At 36.8% G+C, this 20731-nt stretch overlaps 1 protein-coding gene across 3 annotated transcripts in view; it reads left to right on the top strand.

Annotated features, from left to right (window-relative positions):
- The window catches only part of KCNJ15 (potassium inwardly rectifying channel subfamily J member 15), a 39158-nt gene that overhangs the window by 16276 nt on the left and 2151 nt on the right, over window positions 1-20731 (top strand). Inside the window, exon 1 of one of the 3 annotated variants that reach the window (XM_043993064.1) lies at window positions 19056-19076. The exons of the other annotated variants lie outside the window; for them this stretch is intronic. The gene's annotated coding sequence lies outside the window, so the exon portion shown is untranslated. Of the gene's footprint in view, window positions 1-19055; window positions 19077-20731 lie in introns of those variants that run through there. 3 annotated transcript variants of the gene reach the window in all.

Genomic DNA, 20731 nt, shown 5'->3' on the forward strand with positions numbered 1-20731 from the left:
TTTTCTTCTCTTATTGATAAAGCTAACTTTTCTAGTACAATATTGAATAATAGTGGTAATAATGGGCATCCTTTTTTCACCCCTGATTTTATTGGGACAATTTCTACCTTATCACCATTACAGATAATGCTTGCTGATGGTTTTAGATAGATAGTAGTTTCCATTTTAAAGAAAGCTCCATCTATTCCTATGCTCTCTAATGTTTTGAATAGGAATCAGTGCTGTATTTTGTCAAAAGCTTTCTCTGCATCTATTGAGATAATTATATGATTTTGGTTAATTTTCTTATTGATGTGGTTGACTATGTTAATAGTTTTCCTAATATTGAACCAGCCCTGCATTCCTGGTATAAATCCCACTTGGTCATAGTGCATTATCCTGGTAATCACTTGCTGTAATCTCCTTGTTAATATATTATTTAAGATTTTTCCATCAATATTCATTAGGGAAATTGGTCTATAATTTTCTTTCTCTGTTTTGGCTCTTCCTGGTATCAGTATCAGCACTATATTTGTGTCATAAAAGGAATTTGATAGGACTTCTTCACCTATTTTTACAAATAGTTTACATAGTATTGGAATTAATTGTTCTTTAAATGTTTGGTAAAATTAACTTGTAAACCCATCTGTTCCTGGAGATTTTTCCTTAGGGAGTTCATTGATGGCTTGTTCATTTTCTTTTTCTAAAATGGGTTTATTTAAGTATTTTATTTCCTCTTCTGTTACTTTGCTTTGTCTGAGATAAGGATTGCTATCCCTATTTTTTTAACTTCAGCTGAATTATAATATATTCTACTCCTGCCTTTTACCTTTACTCTATATGCATCTCTCTGTTTCAAATGTGTTTCTTGGAAACAGTATATTGTAGGATTCTGATTTTTAATCCACTCTGCTCTCCACTTATGTTTTATTGGAGTGTTTATCCCATGCACACTCACAGTTGTGATTATTGTTTATTTCCCTCCATCCTATTTTTCCCCTTGTTTATACTTTTCCCTCTCCTTTTGCCCTTTCCCTTTTCACCAGTGTTTTGCTTCTGGCCACCACCTGCCTCAATCTGCCCTCCCTTCCATCAGCCCCACCTCCCTTTTCTTTCCTCTTTTCTCTTCTACTTCTACCCTCCTTTCTATCAGCACCCCACACTTTCCTTTTCCCATTCCCATTTCCCCTCCTACTACTGCCCTTCCTTCTATTAGCACCCCACTCTTTTATTTCACCTTTCCCTTCTTACTTCCCTATAGGGTAATATAAATTTCTATACCCAACTGAGTGTGTATGTTTTTCTCTCTTTTAGGCAAATCCCTTGAGAGTAAGGTTGAAACAATATTCACCCCTCCCTTCTTTCCCTCTATTGTAATAGGTCTTTTGTGTCTCTTCACGTGATGTGATTTATCCCATTCTCTTTCCTCTTTCCTCTTTTTCAAATACAATCCTTTTTGTTACCCCTTAATTTTTTATATCATCACATAAAAATCAATTTATACCCACAATCTCTGTCAATATATACTCCTTCTATCTGCCCTAATAGAGATATAGTTCTCGAGATTTATGAGTACCTTCTTCCCATGTAGGGTTGTAAACATTTTAACCTTATTGAATAACATGTTTTGTTTTGTTTTTTCTTGTTTTACCTTTATATGCTTCTCTTGAGTCTTATATTCGAAAATTGAATTTTCTGTTCAGTTCTGGACTTTTCATCAGAAAATTTTTAAAGTTCCCTACTTTATTGAATGTTCATTTTTTTCCCCTGAAAGATTATGATTAATTTTGTTGGGTAGTAGATTCTTGGTTGCAATCCAAGCTCCTTTGCCCTCTGGAATATCATATTCCAAGATCACTGATCCTTTAATGTTGAAGTTTACAGGTCCTATGTGATTATGATTGTGGCTTCTTGATATTTAAATTGTTTCTTTCTAGCTGCTTGAAGTATTTTCTCCTTCACCTGATAATTCTGGAATTTGGAAACAATATTCCTTGGAGTTTTCCTTTTGGGGTCTGTTTTAGGAGTTGATCAGTGATTTTTTTTCAATGACTCATTTTTTCTTCTAGTTCTAAGACATTGGGACAGTTTTCCTTGATAATTTCCTGAAATATGCTATTCAGGATTTTTTTTATCATTAACTTCCATCCACCCAATTCTGATTCTTAAGCAATTATTTTCCCCAGTCAGCTTTTGCACCTCCTTTTCCATTTGGCCAATTGTATTTTTTTAGGAGTTGTTTTCTTTTTTCCAAACTATTGGCTCTCTTCCATTTATTTTCCCAATTTTTCTTCTCCCTCTCTTATTTGATAAATAAAATCCCTTTTGAACTTTTCCAAGAGGACTTTTTGGTCTTGAGACTAATTCATCTTCCCCCTTGAGGGTTTACATGTAGGCATTTTGACATTGTCATTTTCTGAGTTTGTGTTTTGATCTTCCCTGTTGCTATAGTAGCTTTCTATGGTGAAGATTATTTTCTGTTTCTTATGCATATTTTAGCCCATTTTGTGCCTTTTGAAGTTTATCTCTGCTCCTGGAGTACAGGGGGAACTATACAATGCTTCTTTTGCAGGAGGTCAGGGGCTCAATCACTGGCTTTCAGCTCTAAGGCCTCAGTGGCTCCAGGCAACTCCCTGTACTGGGGTGGTCTGGTATAGTTGTACCTGTTGTTTAGCAAATACACCAAATACTCCAAAGTTGTTTTCTGCATTGGGCCTGGGAGCCTCACAACTGGCTTGCTGTCCCACCAGTCTGCTGAACCAGGACTTAGGGTCCTCAGCTGCTTATCTGTGCTTTGGCTAAGAGCCTTCTGCTAGCTTGCCCAGATATGTTCTGCACTACACTATGCTTCCCTTTTACACAAGTGAAACAGATTTTTCTTTTTTTTCAAAATTTTCTTGTGTTGCTTTCATTTTTCTCCCCATTTTTTCTTCTACCTCCCTCAATTGATTTTTTAAATCTTTTTTGAGCTCTTCCAAGAAGGTTTTTTGTTCTTGATACCAATTCATCTTCCCTCTTGAGGCTTCACATGTAGGCACTTTGAGGGTATTGTCCTCATCTGAGTTTGTGTTTGCCTCTTCCCTGTCTATACAGAAGCTCTCAATGGTAAGAGCTCTTTTTTGTTTCTTACTAATATTGCAGCTTATTTTTTTTTAAGTTGAGGTCTGCTCTGAGGGCACTAAAGTCCCTGTTTCAAGCTTCTTGTGTTGGGGTATAGGAGTTGTGTCACTGGATTTCTACACTGAGGCCTCTATGGCTTGTGAATTTCTCATGATGCCGGGCTTGCTCCTGGCATGCTGGGATGGCCAGGCCTGGTCACTTCTGTCCTGTGGATGGCCCTCTAGCTGGCAGCCTGCCCTCTTGGCTGGTGCTGGTGGGTTTCACCATTGGCCTGCTGTGCCACCAGCTTGTTGAGCCAGGATCTAGGGGCCTCAGTTGCTTGGCTGTGGCCAACAGCTTCCTGCTGACTTGCCCCAACCCCCTCCATGCTACACTGCACTGTGGTGTGCTATGCATCCCTTTTGCCTAAATGAGACCAAACTTTCCTGAGGTCTTCTAAATTATCTCTGATTGGAAGACTGTGTCTCTCTGTCTCTTTGCAGGTTCTGTAGTTTCAGAATCCATCCAGAAGATTGATTTAATGTTCTTTTTGAGGGAACCGAAGGAGAGCTCAGGCAACTCACTGGCTTCTCTCTGCCATCTTGGCTCCACCAGAGACAGATTTTTCTTGAACTCCTTCTAAGTTATCTTAAGCTGGAAGATTGTTTTACTCCAATTTTTTGTAGGTTCTGCAGCTCCAAAACCCATTTAGAGGCTTAATTTAATGTTGTTTCCAAGGGAATTTTGAGAGAGCTCAGGCAACTTCCTGGCTTCTTTCCACCATCTTGGATCCATCCCCCTCAACCATACTTTCTCATATATTTTCCCCTATCCCCACATTTTTTACACTTTTGAAATGAAGTGACCATGTTTCAGAATGAATGTTTATTTTATTTGGAACATCTTATCAAGTTTTTCATAGGATTTGTTTATAATCAGGAATTGGCATTTATTCATAAGCTTTTATTTTTTTTTCATAAGTTTTCTTTTATAAGATTTTCTTTATTTTCTTTCTGCAAATATTTTGCAAGTACTCTAAAATGTGATGATCAATGTTCCATGAACTTATATATCTTATAGATTTGAATATGATAAAAAACAACTCTGCCAACTCCTTTCTTTGACTCTGTGTGCCATCCTATTTAGTTAAAGTTTCTTTTTTTTCTTTTGGTTTAAATTGTAGTAAGAACATCAAGATTTATATGATTCAGCTCCTCCACCAATATGACTATTCAATGGAATTCAAGGATCTCATATTGGGAGTTCCATCAGCCTATTTAAAGTTTGTTCACTATCTGAGATCTCTGTGATTCTTATCATTCTTGATCCCTTTTCTCCTACTCTGACAAAATCACTGCAGGAATCAAAGGGAACTATATAAGATTGAGGATTCTTGATTTTTTTGTTTGTTTCATGGTATGCCCCAGCCAAAGAGTCTCATTGCTTGGAGATATGCCTTCATGATCAACTAGGATGGTCCTCAAAAGTTAGATTCAGACTATTCCTTAGGTGTTTGCAGAAAAAAGAACTTGCACTCTGCTGCAATAGTGTTTGAAAGATAACATTATCTCCATACCATGATGAGATTTTGAAATAAGATCGAACTAGTGCATTAAATGTAATCTATATAGTAAAACAATACTAAGGTGTATGTAATAGAGATTCAGTGTCATATACAATCCTCCTTTTCTATTCTTCTTTGTGTTGGGGAATATTCATGCTTGATGATATTTGTTAAATGGATAATATAAAAGAATAAGTATTTTAAATTTTAAAATAATAATAAAACTAGAAAAGTAGGTGAAAGATAGATTGTGGTAGACAAACTATAAAGCTGTTGAACAACCAGGTATACTGAAATGATCATATTTATCAATGTTCATAATAAAAAAAAATAAATGTAAGTTGGGAATTCAGGGTTATCTAACCAGAAACAGTAATTTAAAAAGATTCAACAATTCCAAACTCTTTCTAAACAAAGAGAGGCTTAATGGTAAAGCCAAAATACTTAGTGTAATCATATACATAAAATGATTTGTAGCCATTTTTTAATTTCATAGTTGCAAACTCTCATGTTTTCATTTAGCAGAATTTATTGAAAATATAATTTTTTTCTTAAAACAGTGGTAAGAAGTTAAATGTGGCTGAATAAAATATTGAAAATGTAAGAAATTTGCTGCTCTGACTTTTTTTTGGTCCAAATCAATTTGGAATTTTACAAGCTGGATCAATAGTACATTTTTTAAAACAAATGATCCTTTATAGCTAGTATTTATCTAATAAAGGCAAAAGTTAATTTATTTTTTAGTCAATGCTTTCATCCCTCTTTTCCTTCACCTACAATTAGAATATTACATCTATTCCCTGCTTGAAATCCACACACCTGAAAAATATTGAAAATTAGTATCCTTTGCAAAGATAGGTTCTTTTGGGCGGCTAGGTGGCGCAGTGGATAAAGCACCAGCCCTGGATTCAGGAGTACCTGAGTTCAAATCCGGCCTCAGACACTTGAAACTTACTAGCTGTGTGACCCTGGGCAAGTCACTTAACCCCCATTGCCCTGCAAAAAAAAAAAAAAAAGATAGGTTCTTTTACTTCTACTCTCCTTTCAGAGCACAGCTGTACCTTAAAAGAAAAATCCAAACTGATTACTTTTCTAACCTAACTGTTGCTGTTTAAAACCATGTTATTCATTTGACTACTTCTGAACTTGTTCAGACAAGAATATTTAAGTGAGATAAGTAAGTGGAAGAAACCAGCTTTCTTAAACACAAAGGCTGAAAAGATAAACTGTGAAGGAGAGAAAACATTATTTTGGAGAATGTAACACAGTTCACTCTTTTCTTCATTGTTCAGTCATCTTTAAAGATTCATTGTGAGGTCTTTTTAACACAGTTCTTTATATACGAGCATAGAGAGGGTAATGGACACAAATCAAAGGCACTATCTGTCCATCGTCTACAAATTATCATATAGGAGGTTATTAGGTAGAAGTTTGTACCAACAGTTTTTATTGTATTTTATTTGTTGGCCAGGTTTCTTATAAGTGAAGATCCTGGAATCAAAAATACCTTATAAAAATAATAACCTAATGATGTATTCAACTTATGTTCACATTCCAAAGCTCAGATTCTTTGAGGTGGAAAATAGAAAGTAGAGCTCACAGTAAACCTGGTATCTGTTTAAACTTGTCTTTGCCAAGCATGTTGTCAATACACTCTTTAAAAAAAGAATAAGCCTTAAGAAGTAAGGCATGACTCATTTACAGATGGTATGTGTTTGGTTGTTTCCCCATCTCAGAATGTGAAACCATATAAATTGTAATAATGGATGTTATCAATGATTTAAGTTGTTGAATCCAATCATATATTTTCAGTCATCAAGCTATTTGATCTCTCTATTACATTTGAAATTATCAATCACTTTCTTTTCCTGGATACTCTCTCCTCTCCTTATTTTATCATATCATTTGCTCATGGTTCTCCTTTGCTGGTTCATCTGCCATATCATATTACTGAATTATGGGCATTTCCAAAGGCTTCCCTTCCCTTCTCCTCCCCTCCCCTTCACTCTCCCCTCCTCTCCTCCCTTTCCCTCTTTCCTCCCCTCCCTTCACATCTCCTCCCTCCCCTCCCCTGCCCTCCCTTCCACTTAGTTGGTCCAGTGAAATTTAGTAATGTCTTGCCTCCCCTCCCCTGCCCTCCTCTCCACCTAGTTGGCCCAATGAAATTTAGTAATGTCCCATTTCTGGGAAGGGAACATGAAGGAGGAAGCAGACGCTGGTGAGAGGGTTCTTTTTCTTTTGGTGCGAGAGATCGGTGTGGTGGCAGAGGACTTCAGAAGTGGGAGGGTTAGGAAGGCTAGGATTGCCAGGTTATAAGAAATCTGTTCTCAATATTTCTCTATCTTTTGCTATCTTTTAATAAACCCTTAAAAACCTAAATTCGTTTATCAGTGATTTTAGTCAGTTTCCCCCCAAAACTGGGGGGGACAGATTAGAACGCACATTTAGAATTTTAAATTACACACCTTATACAAAATTTTGAGAAAATAAACTCATGTACTTTTTGAGTTTACTGTACATTCCTTGTGTCTAAATCAATGTTGTATTAGATTGTTGGAGAGTCATTTTTATAGTACCTAGAGCAATAACCCAAGCACTTAGTAAATTATTTTTGGTTAATAGTAAAGATAATACCAACTTTTGGTCCATTAAGCATATAGTTGTTCAAATGAGCCCTTAAAATTGGAAAGCATATGTTTTAGATAAAGATTTTCTTCATAGACATTGGAACTCAAGAGTATTTAGTGTCTAATTCCCTCACTTAGTCAATAATAAACTAAGATTTATTAATTAGGGTGTACAGGCAATACCTTTTCAGGACTGCTTTCCACCTTTGGTGTCCACCTGTCATCCAACTTTCATTTATGACTCCAAAAAAGCTATAACATGCACAGTGGCCAGACCTCAGTAATCTTTTTTGGCAGATGTGCTAAATCAGGTTGAGGGTAACCAAGGGGCCTCAGACCCATTGGTGAATTGGAAGGGGGGTGTCTACCCCAAGCATTTGATGACCTCTCCTGGCAGAAAAGGCAGATGTGGACAATTTGTTTCAATGTGCCATGAAGATGGCGTAAATAGTATCTATGGAGCACTTAGAACTTGGTCAGACATTGAAGATGCCAAGATTATCCACTGCATTCTGAGCCACCATCAGTTGTATTGACTTTTGTCTTGCCTTGGACTTTGACAACTCTGGGAGAGTGAGGCCAACAACTCTATCTCACTTAAATCCAACCTATGCATTAATCAAAAGACATCACTCATACCATTGTACCATTTTTTACCTATTTTGAAGTCCTGTGGCAAAAGGACAGTGACAGAGCAACAGGTGTGGATACACTGGGAGCTGTGGTTACAACCCTGCACAGGAGCCACAGGACTGTCTTCTCACTGGACTGAAACAGCACTGTTCACCTTCTGGTGTGAGGGAGGGGCTAGAAAGGGTGCCCTAAAAATTGTCTGCTTCACCTAACCTAACCCTGACCTACTTAACATGGCAGATGGGGATCCTACCCTGAGGTTGAAACATAAAAAAGTACAAAAATGTTTGTGACAATGATTCCACTCACTATTGGCATATGGAAAGAACATATACTTATGAACATCAAGAAATCCAGTAGACCTGAAAGACAAAGAACTATTGTTGTGAAGGAATCAGCAGGTATCACATCAAATAGCAGCCTTAAGTGAAATAAGGCTGGAAAATGAAGGCTAGCTTATTGAAGTTGATGCTGGATACATGTTTTTCTGGAGTGGCTGCAGTGATGGGGAGTGCTGTGAAGATAGTATAGGTTTTGTAATCAAAAGTCATCTAGTAGGGGGCAGCTAGGTGGTGTAGTGGATAAAGCACCAGCCCTGGATTCAGGAGGATCTGAGTTCAAATCCAGCCTCAGACACTTGACACTTACTAGCTCTGTGACCCTGGGCAAGTCACTTAACCCCCATTGTCTCATAAAAAAAGTAATCTAGTCAACAAACTTGCATGCCTTCCCAAGGGAGTGAATGATAGGCTCATGAACATGCAATTGCCACTTGCAGGAAAGCATCAGTGCATATTTTCCCAACATGAAAAACCCTGATGAGGTCAAAGAACAATTTTATGAAGACCTAGATACCCTCATCATCAGTGTGCTAAAAGAGGACAAGCTTGTAATTCTGTATAGTTTAATGGCAGACACCTTCAGTGAGGACAAAAATGGTATCATGGTCAGCTACCAAGCTGATGGTAAATTGTATAACTTGAAAAGGCTATCTATATAAGTCAAGACTAAAGTGGAGGGAGAATTGGTCTTCAACTTTTTGTTTGCAGATGATTGTGCACTCAATATAGCCTCTGAGGCTGGATTGATTCTCTCCTGCTTGTGCTAATTTTGGCCTGATAGTTAACACCAAGAAAACAGAGGTCTCTACCAGCAAGCACCACACCATCCATACATGGAACCATCAGTTATGGCAAATGGAGAAATTGTGAATAAGTTCACTTACCTTGGCAGCAGACTTTCCAGGGATGTCCACATAGATGATGAGGTTGATGCACACATTGCCAAAGCTAGCTCGGTGCTTGGGAGGCTCCAAAGGACAGTACGGATGAGAAGAGGTATTGGGCTGCCTACCAAATTGAAGGTCTATAAAACTGTTGTGCTGACAACATTGTTGTACGCCTGTGAAACCTGGGCACCATGCCCAGAAACTGAATTGCTTCCATTTGAATTATCTTAGTAAGATTTTGAAGATCACCTGACAAGATGAGGTACCAGACACTGTGAGGTCCTTTCTTGAGCTGCACTGTCAAGCATTCAAACTCTACTGCAGAGAGCACAACTCTGATGGGATGGCCACATTGTTTGAATGCCAAAGGCACATTTGCCTGAAAGACTGTTTTATGGAGAACTCACATAAGACAAGCACTCACATGGAAGTCAGAAGAAGCAATATAAAGATACTCTCAAGGTCTCTTTGATCTTTGGAATTGATTGTGAGATATAGGAAACATTGGCACAAGACCACCCAGTATGGTGTGTCCACATCAAAGAAGGTGTTGTGCTCTATGAGTGAAGCAGACATGTGAGCTCAAAATAAATGTAAGATGTGCAAATTTAGAGACCTCTCCACTCCAAATGTTCATGTAGACTATTTGTGTCAGACCTGTGGTATAAAGCTTATATTGGACTGATTAGCTTTAGTCAGACACAATGAACCTTGACCCCAACATAGTGTTGTAATTTTGGTCCTCTTCAAGCACAAAGGACAACAATCAGAACCATGATTTATTAAGCACCTTCAGTGTGCCAGGCACTGTCCTAAGCTCAAGTGCTTTTGGTCATGTTGGATAGACATTTTCCATTGTACCACCTGTGATTTTGAATGCATTAGGAAGATATGTATATATAATATTTTCCTATGAAGTAAATTCCTGCCAGCAGACTGATGTACCTATATTTTAACTGTTCTAGTAAAGGAATGAACTTTTTTACTTAGATTGTGTTGAATGACCAACTTTCCAAATTGTGTGCTATATTGCTTATTTTTTATTTTTTTTAATGGAAGAAGACCAAGATCATAAGAAAAGGAAAATTCCTCACTGAAAAAAGTTTTCCCCATCTGTCCCTTCTACCATTAAACTAACAAAAGTTGTGAAAACATACATGCTTATGAGAGTGTATTTAGATTAGCTATGTAAATGATTCATACATTGGAGTATATTTTTTCATGTAAATATAACACTTTAAACAGGAGAACCCTTTTTTTCTTCATTACAGACACCTGCAGGCTGTAAAATTGTTTTGTTTACTTTCACCTTTTCCTTATATTTGTGTACAAGTCTATTTTGGTTTTTTTACTATAGGATTAGTATTATATTTTGAGGTTTAAAAAAGTGTGTAGTGCTTGATTGAACTATTAGCATGTATTTTTTTAAAAAACAGCTTCCTTCCTCAATTACTATAAAAGAATGGACCACAATACTGCAGGTAGGTGGTACAGTGGACAGAATGTTGTTCCTGGAGTCAGGAAAGCCCCAAATTAAAATCTGGCCTCAGACACTTAATAGTTGCTTGACCTTGGTTATTTAACCTCTGCCTGTTTCCTCTAATGGCATCTACCTCACAAGGTTGTTGTGAGGATCAAATGAGATCATATTTGCAAAGTGCTTAGCACACTGCCTGGCACAGAGTAGGCACCACATCAATTCTTTCATTCTTTTTTTTCATTCAAGTCTTGTACAAAATGACTAATACGGAAATGTTTTACATGATCGCACACGTATAACCTATATTGGATTGCTCATTGTCTCAGGAAGAGGGGAAAGAAGGAAGGAATAGAATTTGGAACTTGAAACTTAAGAAAAGAAATGGTATAAAATGTTTTAATATGTAATTGGGGTAAAATAAAATATAATTAAAATAATAACATTAACAATAAACATATGAGAAATTTATAAAATGACACCAATAATAAATAGATTCATGACTTTGGAAATTTAGATTTTCTCTCCAATGATGCAGATCATAATCTATCTGTGCTTGCATATCCTGTGTAATGCTTATCCATATCCATTACACTAGATAATGCTTTATACTTACCTATCTTCTAAGCAAGAAACCTCAGAATAACTTCCCAATTAGAGGTTCATCTCAGGTGGCCAACTCAATATATTGGACTCTTTCCTTGATTTATCCTTTATATCATTAAGGTATCATTGGAGCATTAAGGTTGTTCACTTGTAATGCTGTGACAATTGATTTACATTAATAATAAAATTATACAATTGTCATAATTAATGCCAATGTGAGTTCTTTTGTCCATTACTCACTTTTCATTTTCAGTTACTTGTTTAAATGGTTCTTAATTTTATTGTTTCAACTGTGTGCCTTATAGTTTTAAAAACTGAAGTTCCATTTATTGTAAAGTTGATAATCATCAACAAGCATAAATGTTTCTATATACCAAGAAGAAAAAAGACCCACATAAGAAACTCTAAACTTTTTTTAAAGAATAAATTATGGTATATGTCCTATCTTTTTTCATTTTTCTCATGGTATTACTGATTACAGCATCCTATTCAAAAACCACATGTAGAATAGAAATGACCCAATTCATATTGTAAGCTCTTAGACATTTGGTCATGCTGCAAAGGCTTCAAGTATGCCCCAAATAACAGGAAAAAAAATCTTTTTTTCCAAGGCTTAGCCTAGCCAGACATGGAAAGACTCATTACCTGATGATGTTGGAAAGATTGGCCACTCAGTGTTAAAATTTCCAGCCAGGGTGACCTATGAAACCAAGGAAATAAAAAGTGGCCTCCCTGCTGCATTGTACCCTTTCTTTTTCTCAGTGGTGGTGTCATATAGTAGAAATGGTAGCAGTAAGGAGACATTATTTGCCCATGGTCCCATGACTAGCAAGTAATAGCTGGTCTTGACCTAAGAACCTGTAGCATGTGCAGTGGCCACACCTTGGTAAAAACCATCATGGCAGGTGGGCTATACCAGTTTGAGGGTAACTGATGGGCTTCAAACACACTGGTGAATTAAGGGAATGTCTACTCCAAGTATGTGAAGACTTCCCCAGGCAAAATGGGCAGATGAAAACAATTCATTTCAATAACCATGAAGGGTGATGAAGCAGGCATTATGTAACACTTAGAGCTTGGTCACATACCAAAGATACCAAGGTCATCTACTGCATTTTAGGCAATTACCACTAATCTTGTCTTTTGTCCTGCTACTGGACTTCAATGAATCTAGAAGAGATAATGAAACTAACAACTTTGTGCAACTCTGCCTCACTTAAATCCAATTTGTGAGCAGTCAAGACAACCCATAATCCATTATTTAACCCAACATCATGATCTCATTGGTTCCCTTCAAAAACAAATAACAACTAAAATTATTCTTCATCTTCATTTTGAACTATAGTCACTTTTACCCCACTTTTCTATCCCAACCCACCATATACTCATTTGGACCTTTTTGATTCCTTCAAAGTCTTTGTCCTTTGGGAAGGCATTCAACTAGAAACGTTGTTCTTGAATATTTTTCATCCCTTACCTTCTTGTCCTTTTGACAGGTATGCCTTTGTATTCAGAACTGATCTTGGCTCAGGCTAGTACTTTGGTAAGTTGAGGTTCAGTATTATAATGAGATGATGCTCTAGGTCATTCAACAGTTAACAAAAAGAGATTTATTTAGCAATGCAGGAGAAGGATATTAAAAAATATACTTTGAGTTAAATCAGCTGAACAAAACTCCTTTCTGTGGCTTCCATTTTTAACATTCATTTTTTAAAATTTAGAGTTCCAAATTCTTTCCCTTCCTTGTTTTGCTTAACCCCTCATTTAGAAGGCAATTTGATATCAGTTATATATGTGAAGTTATGCAAAACATATTTCCATATTAATCATGTTGTGAAAGAAATTATAGACTCAAAAAAACCCCAAGAAATATAAAGTTAAAAAATATATGCTTCAATCTGCATTCAAACTCCATCAGTACTTTCTCTGAAGATAGCATTTTTTATCATAAGTCCTTTGGAATTGTCTTGGATCATTATATTGTTGAGAATAGTTGTCATTCACAACTGATCATCATAAAATATTGCTCCTACTGTGTACACTGTTCTCTTGGTTCCATTTACTTCACTTTGCATTACTTTATGTAAGTCTTTCCAAGTTTTTCTGTTCATAATTTTTTATAATAGCACAACAGTATTCCATCACAATCATATACCATAACTTGTTCAGCCATTCCCCAATTGATAGGCATCTCCTCAATTTCCAGTTCTTTGACACCACAAAAAGAGCTGCTACAAATATTTTTTAACATATAGGTACTTTTTCTTTTTGTTTTTTATCTCTTTGGGATATAGACCTAGTAGTGGTATTGGCAGGTCAAAGGGTATGCATGCTTTTATAGCCCTCTGGGCATAATTTCAAATTGCTCTCCAGAGTGGCTGAATCAGTTCACAATTCTGCCAACAGTGCATTAATGTCTCAATTTCCCCACATTCCCTCCAACATTTGTCATTTTCCTTTTCTATCATGTTAGCCAATCCAATAGGTGAGAGGTGGTACCTGAGAGTTGTTTTAATATGTATTTCTTTAATCAATAGTGACTTAGAACAATTTTCATACAATTATAGATAGCTTTGATTACATTGTCTGAAAACTGCCTATTCATAGCCTTTGACCATTTATCAATTGGAGAATGGCTATCATTTTTTTTTGGTGGGGCAATGAGGGTTAAGTGACTTGCCCAGGGTCACACAGCTAGTAAGTGTCAAGTGTCTGAAGCTGGATTTTAACTCAGGTCCTCCTGATTCCAGGGTCAGTGCTTTATCCACTGTGCCACCTAGCTGCCCCCATGGCTGTCATTTTTTAAAAAAAAATTTTACTCTATTCTCCATATATTTGAAAAATGAGGCCTTTATCAGAGATAACTTGATGTACATTTTTTCTCCCAGTTACAATTGCTAACTTTACTGGTTGTAATCTTAGTTCCTTTGCCCTCTGTAATATCATATTCCATGTCCTCAGATTCTCTAATATAGAAGTTACTAAATCTTGTATTATCCTAACTGTGGATCCATGATATTTCAATTATTTCTTTCTGGCTGCTCACAATATTTACTCCTTGACTTTGGAAGTCTGGAATTTAGCTATAATATTACTGGGAGTTTACCAGGGCTCCTGGAGAGAATTTAATATTTCCCTTTCAAGTCTTCTGTCTAATGGCTTGCACTACAGAATTAAAAGTTGTGATTGATCTCTTAAATTCTAAATCAAAATAAATAAACTCAAACAACATTTTTGGAGCAGTTGTTAGATAATCTTAATATTCCAGGAATCTCCCTTAATTGGCATTTTCTCACTTCTAGGGTCCCTCACATTTCCTTTTAATGGCTGGCTCTATCCATTTTAGTTAGAGGAAATTATGATTGCATTGACTTTGGCAAAAAGCCATTCAAAACCAAACAAATCCCCTAAACCTGGTAAAGCCCTATTTTCAGGAAACCTCTCACAAGGCAATCGAGCAACAATGCCTAATAGTAATACAAAAGCATGTAGTGCCAGCAAGGGCTGAGCACAACTAATTCTTCTGAATTTGTCCTTTTTAAGGAGAAAATGCTTCCCCTCCTTTTCCTACTCTAATCCCTCCAAATTGCTTTGAAACTACACTGACTTCTGGAAAAAAAATCCCCTAATAGAACTTGGAGGAGGTTGGCACTCCTAATAAAGATGTTGGACCTAAAACATAATTTACCAAAATTATCTTCAAGCAATAGTTCTTAAGGACACAGAGCATACATCATTTCCTTCTTTTCAAGTAACCAAAGGCAGTTTACTCTCTAATTTTTCAGGAATTGAAGGTACATCAGTAAGCAACTATTACATAGAGAGGTACTACTAAAAACTCCACCAAAAGCAGTAGGGCCAATCCAGGTTCACCTCCCTCTGCACTTCCCATCTTCCACTTCAGTCCTGCTGACTATACCAATTATTCTGGCTGGCCCTGATTCAGGCTAGTCCCCTGGTAGTTTAGCTTCAGTATTGGAACAAAATGAGAGACATTTAATAGTTAAGAAAAAAAGAGATTTATTTAGCCATAGTAGGGGGGGATGATATTGAGTAAGGATAGGAATTGCAGATTCGTTGAGTTGATTCAGCTGAGCAAAACTCATTTGCCTAAATTACACATCATGATCCACCAGCATCTCATTACTGCTAGAATTCCTCCTGGCTGCTTTGTACTCAGGTGATAAAAAATTATAAATCAATGGTCTAAGCCTACTAGTCCCCTCATCCAAGCAAGTCTCAAGGATGGTCTTAATACCTTCCAAGGAAAAAGTTGCCTAATTTACATAGGGAAGAGATTAGGACATTGCTCTACTACACTTGGCAAATTTCAATCATTGTTTTAGTTACTTTTCATGTACCATTGAATGCCCCTGGGGTAAGTCACAAAACAGTACCAAACAGATCCTTTTTTCATTACTAATTTATGTTATGGAATCTCAAATTTATTGTCCTTATACATGGGAGGCATAATTCCCCTCCCACCCACTCTGGGGGGAAAAGAGATTATATTTATAGTTTAGTTCAGTTCCCACAGAGCATAGTCCTAGTTCCAAGCCCAAAATCCCCTCTTAAACTTGAGTTCCAGGCACCCTGACTTCTCCAGGCATTCCAGATAGGATGGTTTGCTGCACCATCTAACTACAATCATGACTCCAACTCCTGGTCCACAGGGACCCATGGGTATTACCCCTGCACCTGAAACTGAAGGCAAAATAAATCAGAGAGCCCTTAGCCGATTTCTTGAAGTGGGGAATAAAAAAGAGAGGGAACAAGAAAAGGTGCTTCCCCTTCTCACCAGTTCAGCATGTCAAGACTGGTCACAGAACATGAAAAGATTAGACCTGAAAAAAAATAGTGAAAATGAGGGGAAAACTTATTCTCATTAGTTTTAAAACAGGCAGCCAAGTAAAGGAAGCTATCCTCATCACCTGGTAGTGATGCAGCAGGCTCTATACTGGGTACATTGGGCATTCTCAAAAGGGCCTTCAAGAACATCTCCATGTTAGAACTAGATTACAAATATATGTAGTACTAATCTCTCTCCCAAACACCAGAATAGCATCATCAGTTTGTTGGCCATTTCTACCTGGATATTCTATAGTCATCTCAAATTCTGTATCTGTAGAATAAAATTCATTATTTTTCTTTCCTAAAACTTCTCCTTCTTAAAAATATACCTATCTCTATTAAGGGTACTGCAATCCTGTTAGTCACCTAGGTTCATGACCTGTGTAATCCTAATCTCTCTTGTTCTCTAACATCTCTTCCTCTCCCAAATAAAATCCGTGACCAATTCTGGTTGATTATACCTCCACAATATCTCATATTTTTCTCTATCTCTCCATTCACAGATCACCTCCATATTTCAGGCCCTCATCATCTTTTGAATGAATTGTTACAATAGCTTCCTAATTGTACTCCTTCCTTTTAGTCTCTGTCCTTTCCAGTCTATTCAAAGGCTCCAGTATAGTCTTCCTAAAGCTCATTTCTCACCCTGCCACTAGCTTATTCAAGAATCTATAGTGTTCCTGATTGCTCCTTTAACTGTTGGCTTCTTTTTTGTTTGTTTGTTTGTTTTTGTTTGTTTGTTTTTTTGAGGGGCAATTGGGGTTAAGTGATTTGCCCAGGGTCACACAGCTAGTAAGTGTTAAGTGTCTGAGGCCGGATTTGAACTCAGGTACTCCTGAATCCAGGGCCGGTGCTCTATCCACTGCGCCATCTAGCTGCCCCTATTGTTGGCTTCTTAGTTGGCATTAAAACCCTTCACAATCTGGTCCCTGGTTGCCTTTCCAGACTTCTTTCATATTATTTCTGTGACCTGAGTTTCAAGCCTGGCATATTTGTATAATGAGCCTTCTTATTGGAGGAGTGAGTGATTACTCTGGATGGCTCCATGAAAAGTGGAGTTTTTGAGAGAGCTTATTGGGAAGTAATTTTCTTCTTTCTTCTTGTTTCCAGAGAATCTATTTGATATCAAACCATTTTTGAGAGGAACACTGGAGAGAGGGAAAAAGGATTGGGAAGTAGCAGACATGTAGAGGACTTTGATGTATTCCTGATTTCCAGCTTGCTTTCCTAGAGATATTGGGTTATCTCCCTTTGGTGAAATCAGGGACTCTCTTGTTTGAAGTAAGATATCTTTTATAGAACTAGGTTGGTGGGAAGGAATCAATTCTTTGACTATAAGATGTACCCCTTTCTCTTAAAGGGATATTGACCAGCAAAAGTTTGACCCCCAAAATAATTTCCCCTAGACTAGCAACAGTTGGTGGTTAGATATAATTCTAGTCTCTGAGGAGAACAGAGCAGCCAGCCTGTTGGCCCCTTCTCCTATTCTGTTCTGGGCAGGAATCAAAGCCTCCTTTGGAGAAGGGTAGTTGTAATTTCAGAAATATTTATGTACGCTTACCCAGGATTCAAATTAGACAAACATACAGGGGTATACACATATCCTACATGGGTAAAATATACACACTATATTTCCATTGTGACACTTTACATTATAGAGAAACTGTCCTGCTTGTTCTCTAAATTTATCCATCACACATCTACGTGATTTTACAAAGGCTGCTGGAAATACAATGTTTTACCCCTCTACCTCTTTGAGTTATTAATTTCCTTTCAAGCTTAGTTTAGGAGTCATTTCCTATGGGAAACTCTTCCCTTGTTCTTCTAGTTGCTAGTTATATTTACTTATTTGTTTTACTTCAGTCAAGAAGACCAGAGTCTGAGATAATAATTATAAAGTTTTGTGTATAGAGCGTGGCACATAGTAAATACTACATAATTTTTATTATTACATGTGATCACTACCAGAAAAATGTAAACTCCTTAAAACAAAGATAACTTTTCAATTTTATCTCTGTATCTGTAGTATCACTTAGTGGATCAGGTGCTGGACTTAGAATTAGGCCCCCAAACCCCACCTTTGACTAGCTGTTTGATGCAGGGGATGTCACTTAATCATATTATATGTCTCAAGCAAGTTTCTAAGATTCATTTACTAAGACATAGTCAGGCTATGATGTGTGTTGGTGGAGGAAGTTCCAACACCAGACATTATCACTATTGATGAAATCATAGCTCATTTGAATTTTCATGTATACCCAGTACATGGCATAGGGCTTTGCATATGTAAAGTACTTAAAATTTTTTACTTGAACTGAATCCTAAATCAATCTCTGTTTCTCTTAGGAAAATCTTTTTACCTCCTTGGTCTTGAGTTTCCTCCTGCCTAAAATGGGGTGATGACAAAATAATCTTTACAGTGACTTCAATCTAAAACTCATATGATTTAAAAGCAATGCTTTCCTACAGACTGTAAATAATTTCTAAACTCTTCTTCTAGAAAACCACACTTTATACTTCTTATTCTCTTTCCCATCTGTCTCATACTTCTTCCATGGGCTCAAAGTGGGGCATAGTGGGAAAGGGGGTGGTGAAGAGAAGGGAATAAACATATTTGTAGCACCTACTATGTGCCATGCATTGCATTAAACACTTGACAAATATTACCACATTGGATCTGTTAAAGGCTAAAATTCTAGCTAAACTGTCTAAAATATCTAATGAGTGGTCGCCAATAAATTATAAGCTTTAGCAAGAGTTAGACTTTTAAGCATTTATTAAGGAGAATAAGAATTTGGTAAAGAGAGAGAAAGGCCTAGATTCCTATCTATTAAAGGGAGAGCACATTTCTAGCTCCCTTCTCCGCCAGAGTCCCCAGCAAAGAGAGCCCGAGACAGAGCGCCAGTCTCTTCCTTCTTCCTCCCACTACCCAACGTCACTTCCTGATGCCAAAGAAAAGACTCCTGGTCTTGCCCTCAAAGACCTTCGCTTCATGGGTGGAACTCTTCTACAGTAAGTCTCCAGCAGGTGGTGTCATTCCAATCGTTACAGTTCCTCACAAACAATCCTGTGAAATAGGTGTTGTGATTGTCCCAATTTTATAGTTGAGGAAATTCAGACAAACACAAATTAAGTGACTTGCCCAAGGCCACACAGCTAGTATCTGATACTGGATTTGAACTCAAATCTTCCTGATTCCAGGCACAGCACTCTATCCACTGTGGCTCCCAGGTAGAAGGAGAAAGAAAACTTTTACCCCCAAATTGGGTAAGATATGTGACCTAGTGTTTCAGAGTAGTAAAAATCTATGCTAAGGAAGTTTCTAAAGTCAAGACCAGTTTCACACTTTTTATTTATTGGTTTAGTTCTAGTAGGGAACTTATTCAATAAAAAAGCGGCATTGTAGTGGTCAAATGGTAGCCAGATTGAATGAAAGGAGATAAGGAGATCCCTTATCCTTGAAAAGGAAGAAGTGATCTGATAAATGGCAATATATTGGTACAATTAAGTGAAAAAGATAAGATAAGCAATCCTGTTAAGGGAATTTGGACTTTGGTTGGTAGATAAAACAGGAAAAAAGAGGCATCAAAAAAAGCCCAATACAGTTTTATTTCTTCTCCTCCACAGCAATGAAGCCACAGAAACAATGGTAAAGATTAACCATGATCCTGAATGTCAATGATAACATACCTCCTATTTAAATTGCCATCAGAATAGCACATAACTTGTAGAAGTTCCCTCACTCCAATGATATTTGACTATGAGATACATACCAGAGTTTGAGATACATATGACTCTTGAATCCATAAAAAGGAAAGGAATCATAAAATATTTAGATTGAATAATAAATTCAGGTATTGTGCAATTTATCCAAGATGATCAAAACTCACTAAAATAATTCCTTAACATGCAAAATGTTCATAAATTATTTAGGAACTACAACCTTTTATTCCATTTTCCATATATGGAGAATTTAAGAATAGTGAGTTTCACTATTTAAGAATAGTGAGATCACAATAGCTTTTGGTAAAACCAAGAAAACACATATTTTCTGATTTCTGACCTATTGGCCCTTTGAAAAATATATTGCAAGAAGAAGCCCAATACTGCATTTATTTAAATAGGGTTAGAGAATTATAGAATCTGGTGGAAAATCATGAGTCACCAAAAGCTTCACTTATGCTCACAGGGTATATAGCTATAGATCACACATTAAAACATAAGTTTCAAAATGTATATAGTTTGATTAAATTTTTTAAATATTTACATAGTGATTGATTAAACCCCCCTTTTCTGAGCAATTTCCCTTTCAAAAAATTACTTGTAGTTAATAGTCCCCCAGCTGCATTTCCTCTAGCAGTTCTGTTTTCCTTTACTATGTGGTTTTTACTTTATAGATTTTCAGGCTTTGTGGCATTTTTTTTCCACTTGGTTGCTGAGAAATGCTGTGCTATGGACATATTGACTCCATGGTCACACTTTCTACTAGGAATATCAATGATATTCTCTATTTTCTTTGAAATAGATCCCAAAATATAGTAAATGAATAAAATGAATCCTGAAAAAAAGCCCATAAAATCCTTCATGTAATAAAAATATGTCTACCTTCCTCTACCTGTTATGACAGTCTGGTGGAAAATTTTCCAGGCTTGGTTAGAATTCAGAGT

The sequence above is a fragment of the Dromiciops gliroides genome, chromosome 3 (genome assembly GCF_019393635.1).
Source record: "Dromiciops gliroides isolate mDroGli1 chromosome 3, mDroGli1.pri, whole genome shotgun sequence".
NCBI lineage: Eukaryota > Metazoa > Chordata > Mammalia > Microbiotheria > Microbiotheriidae > Dromiciops > Dromiciops gliroides.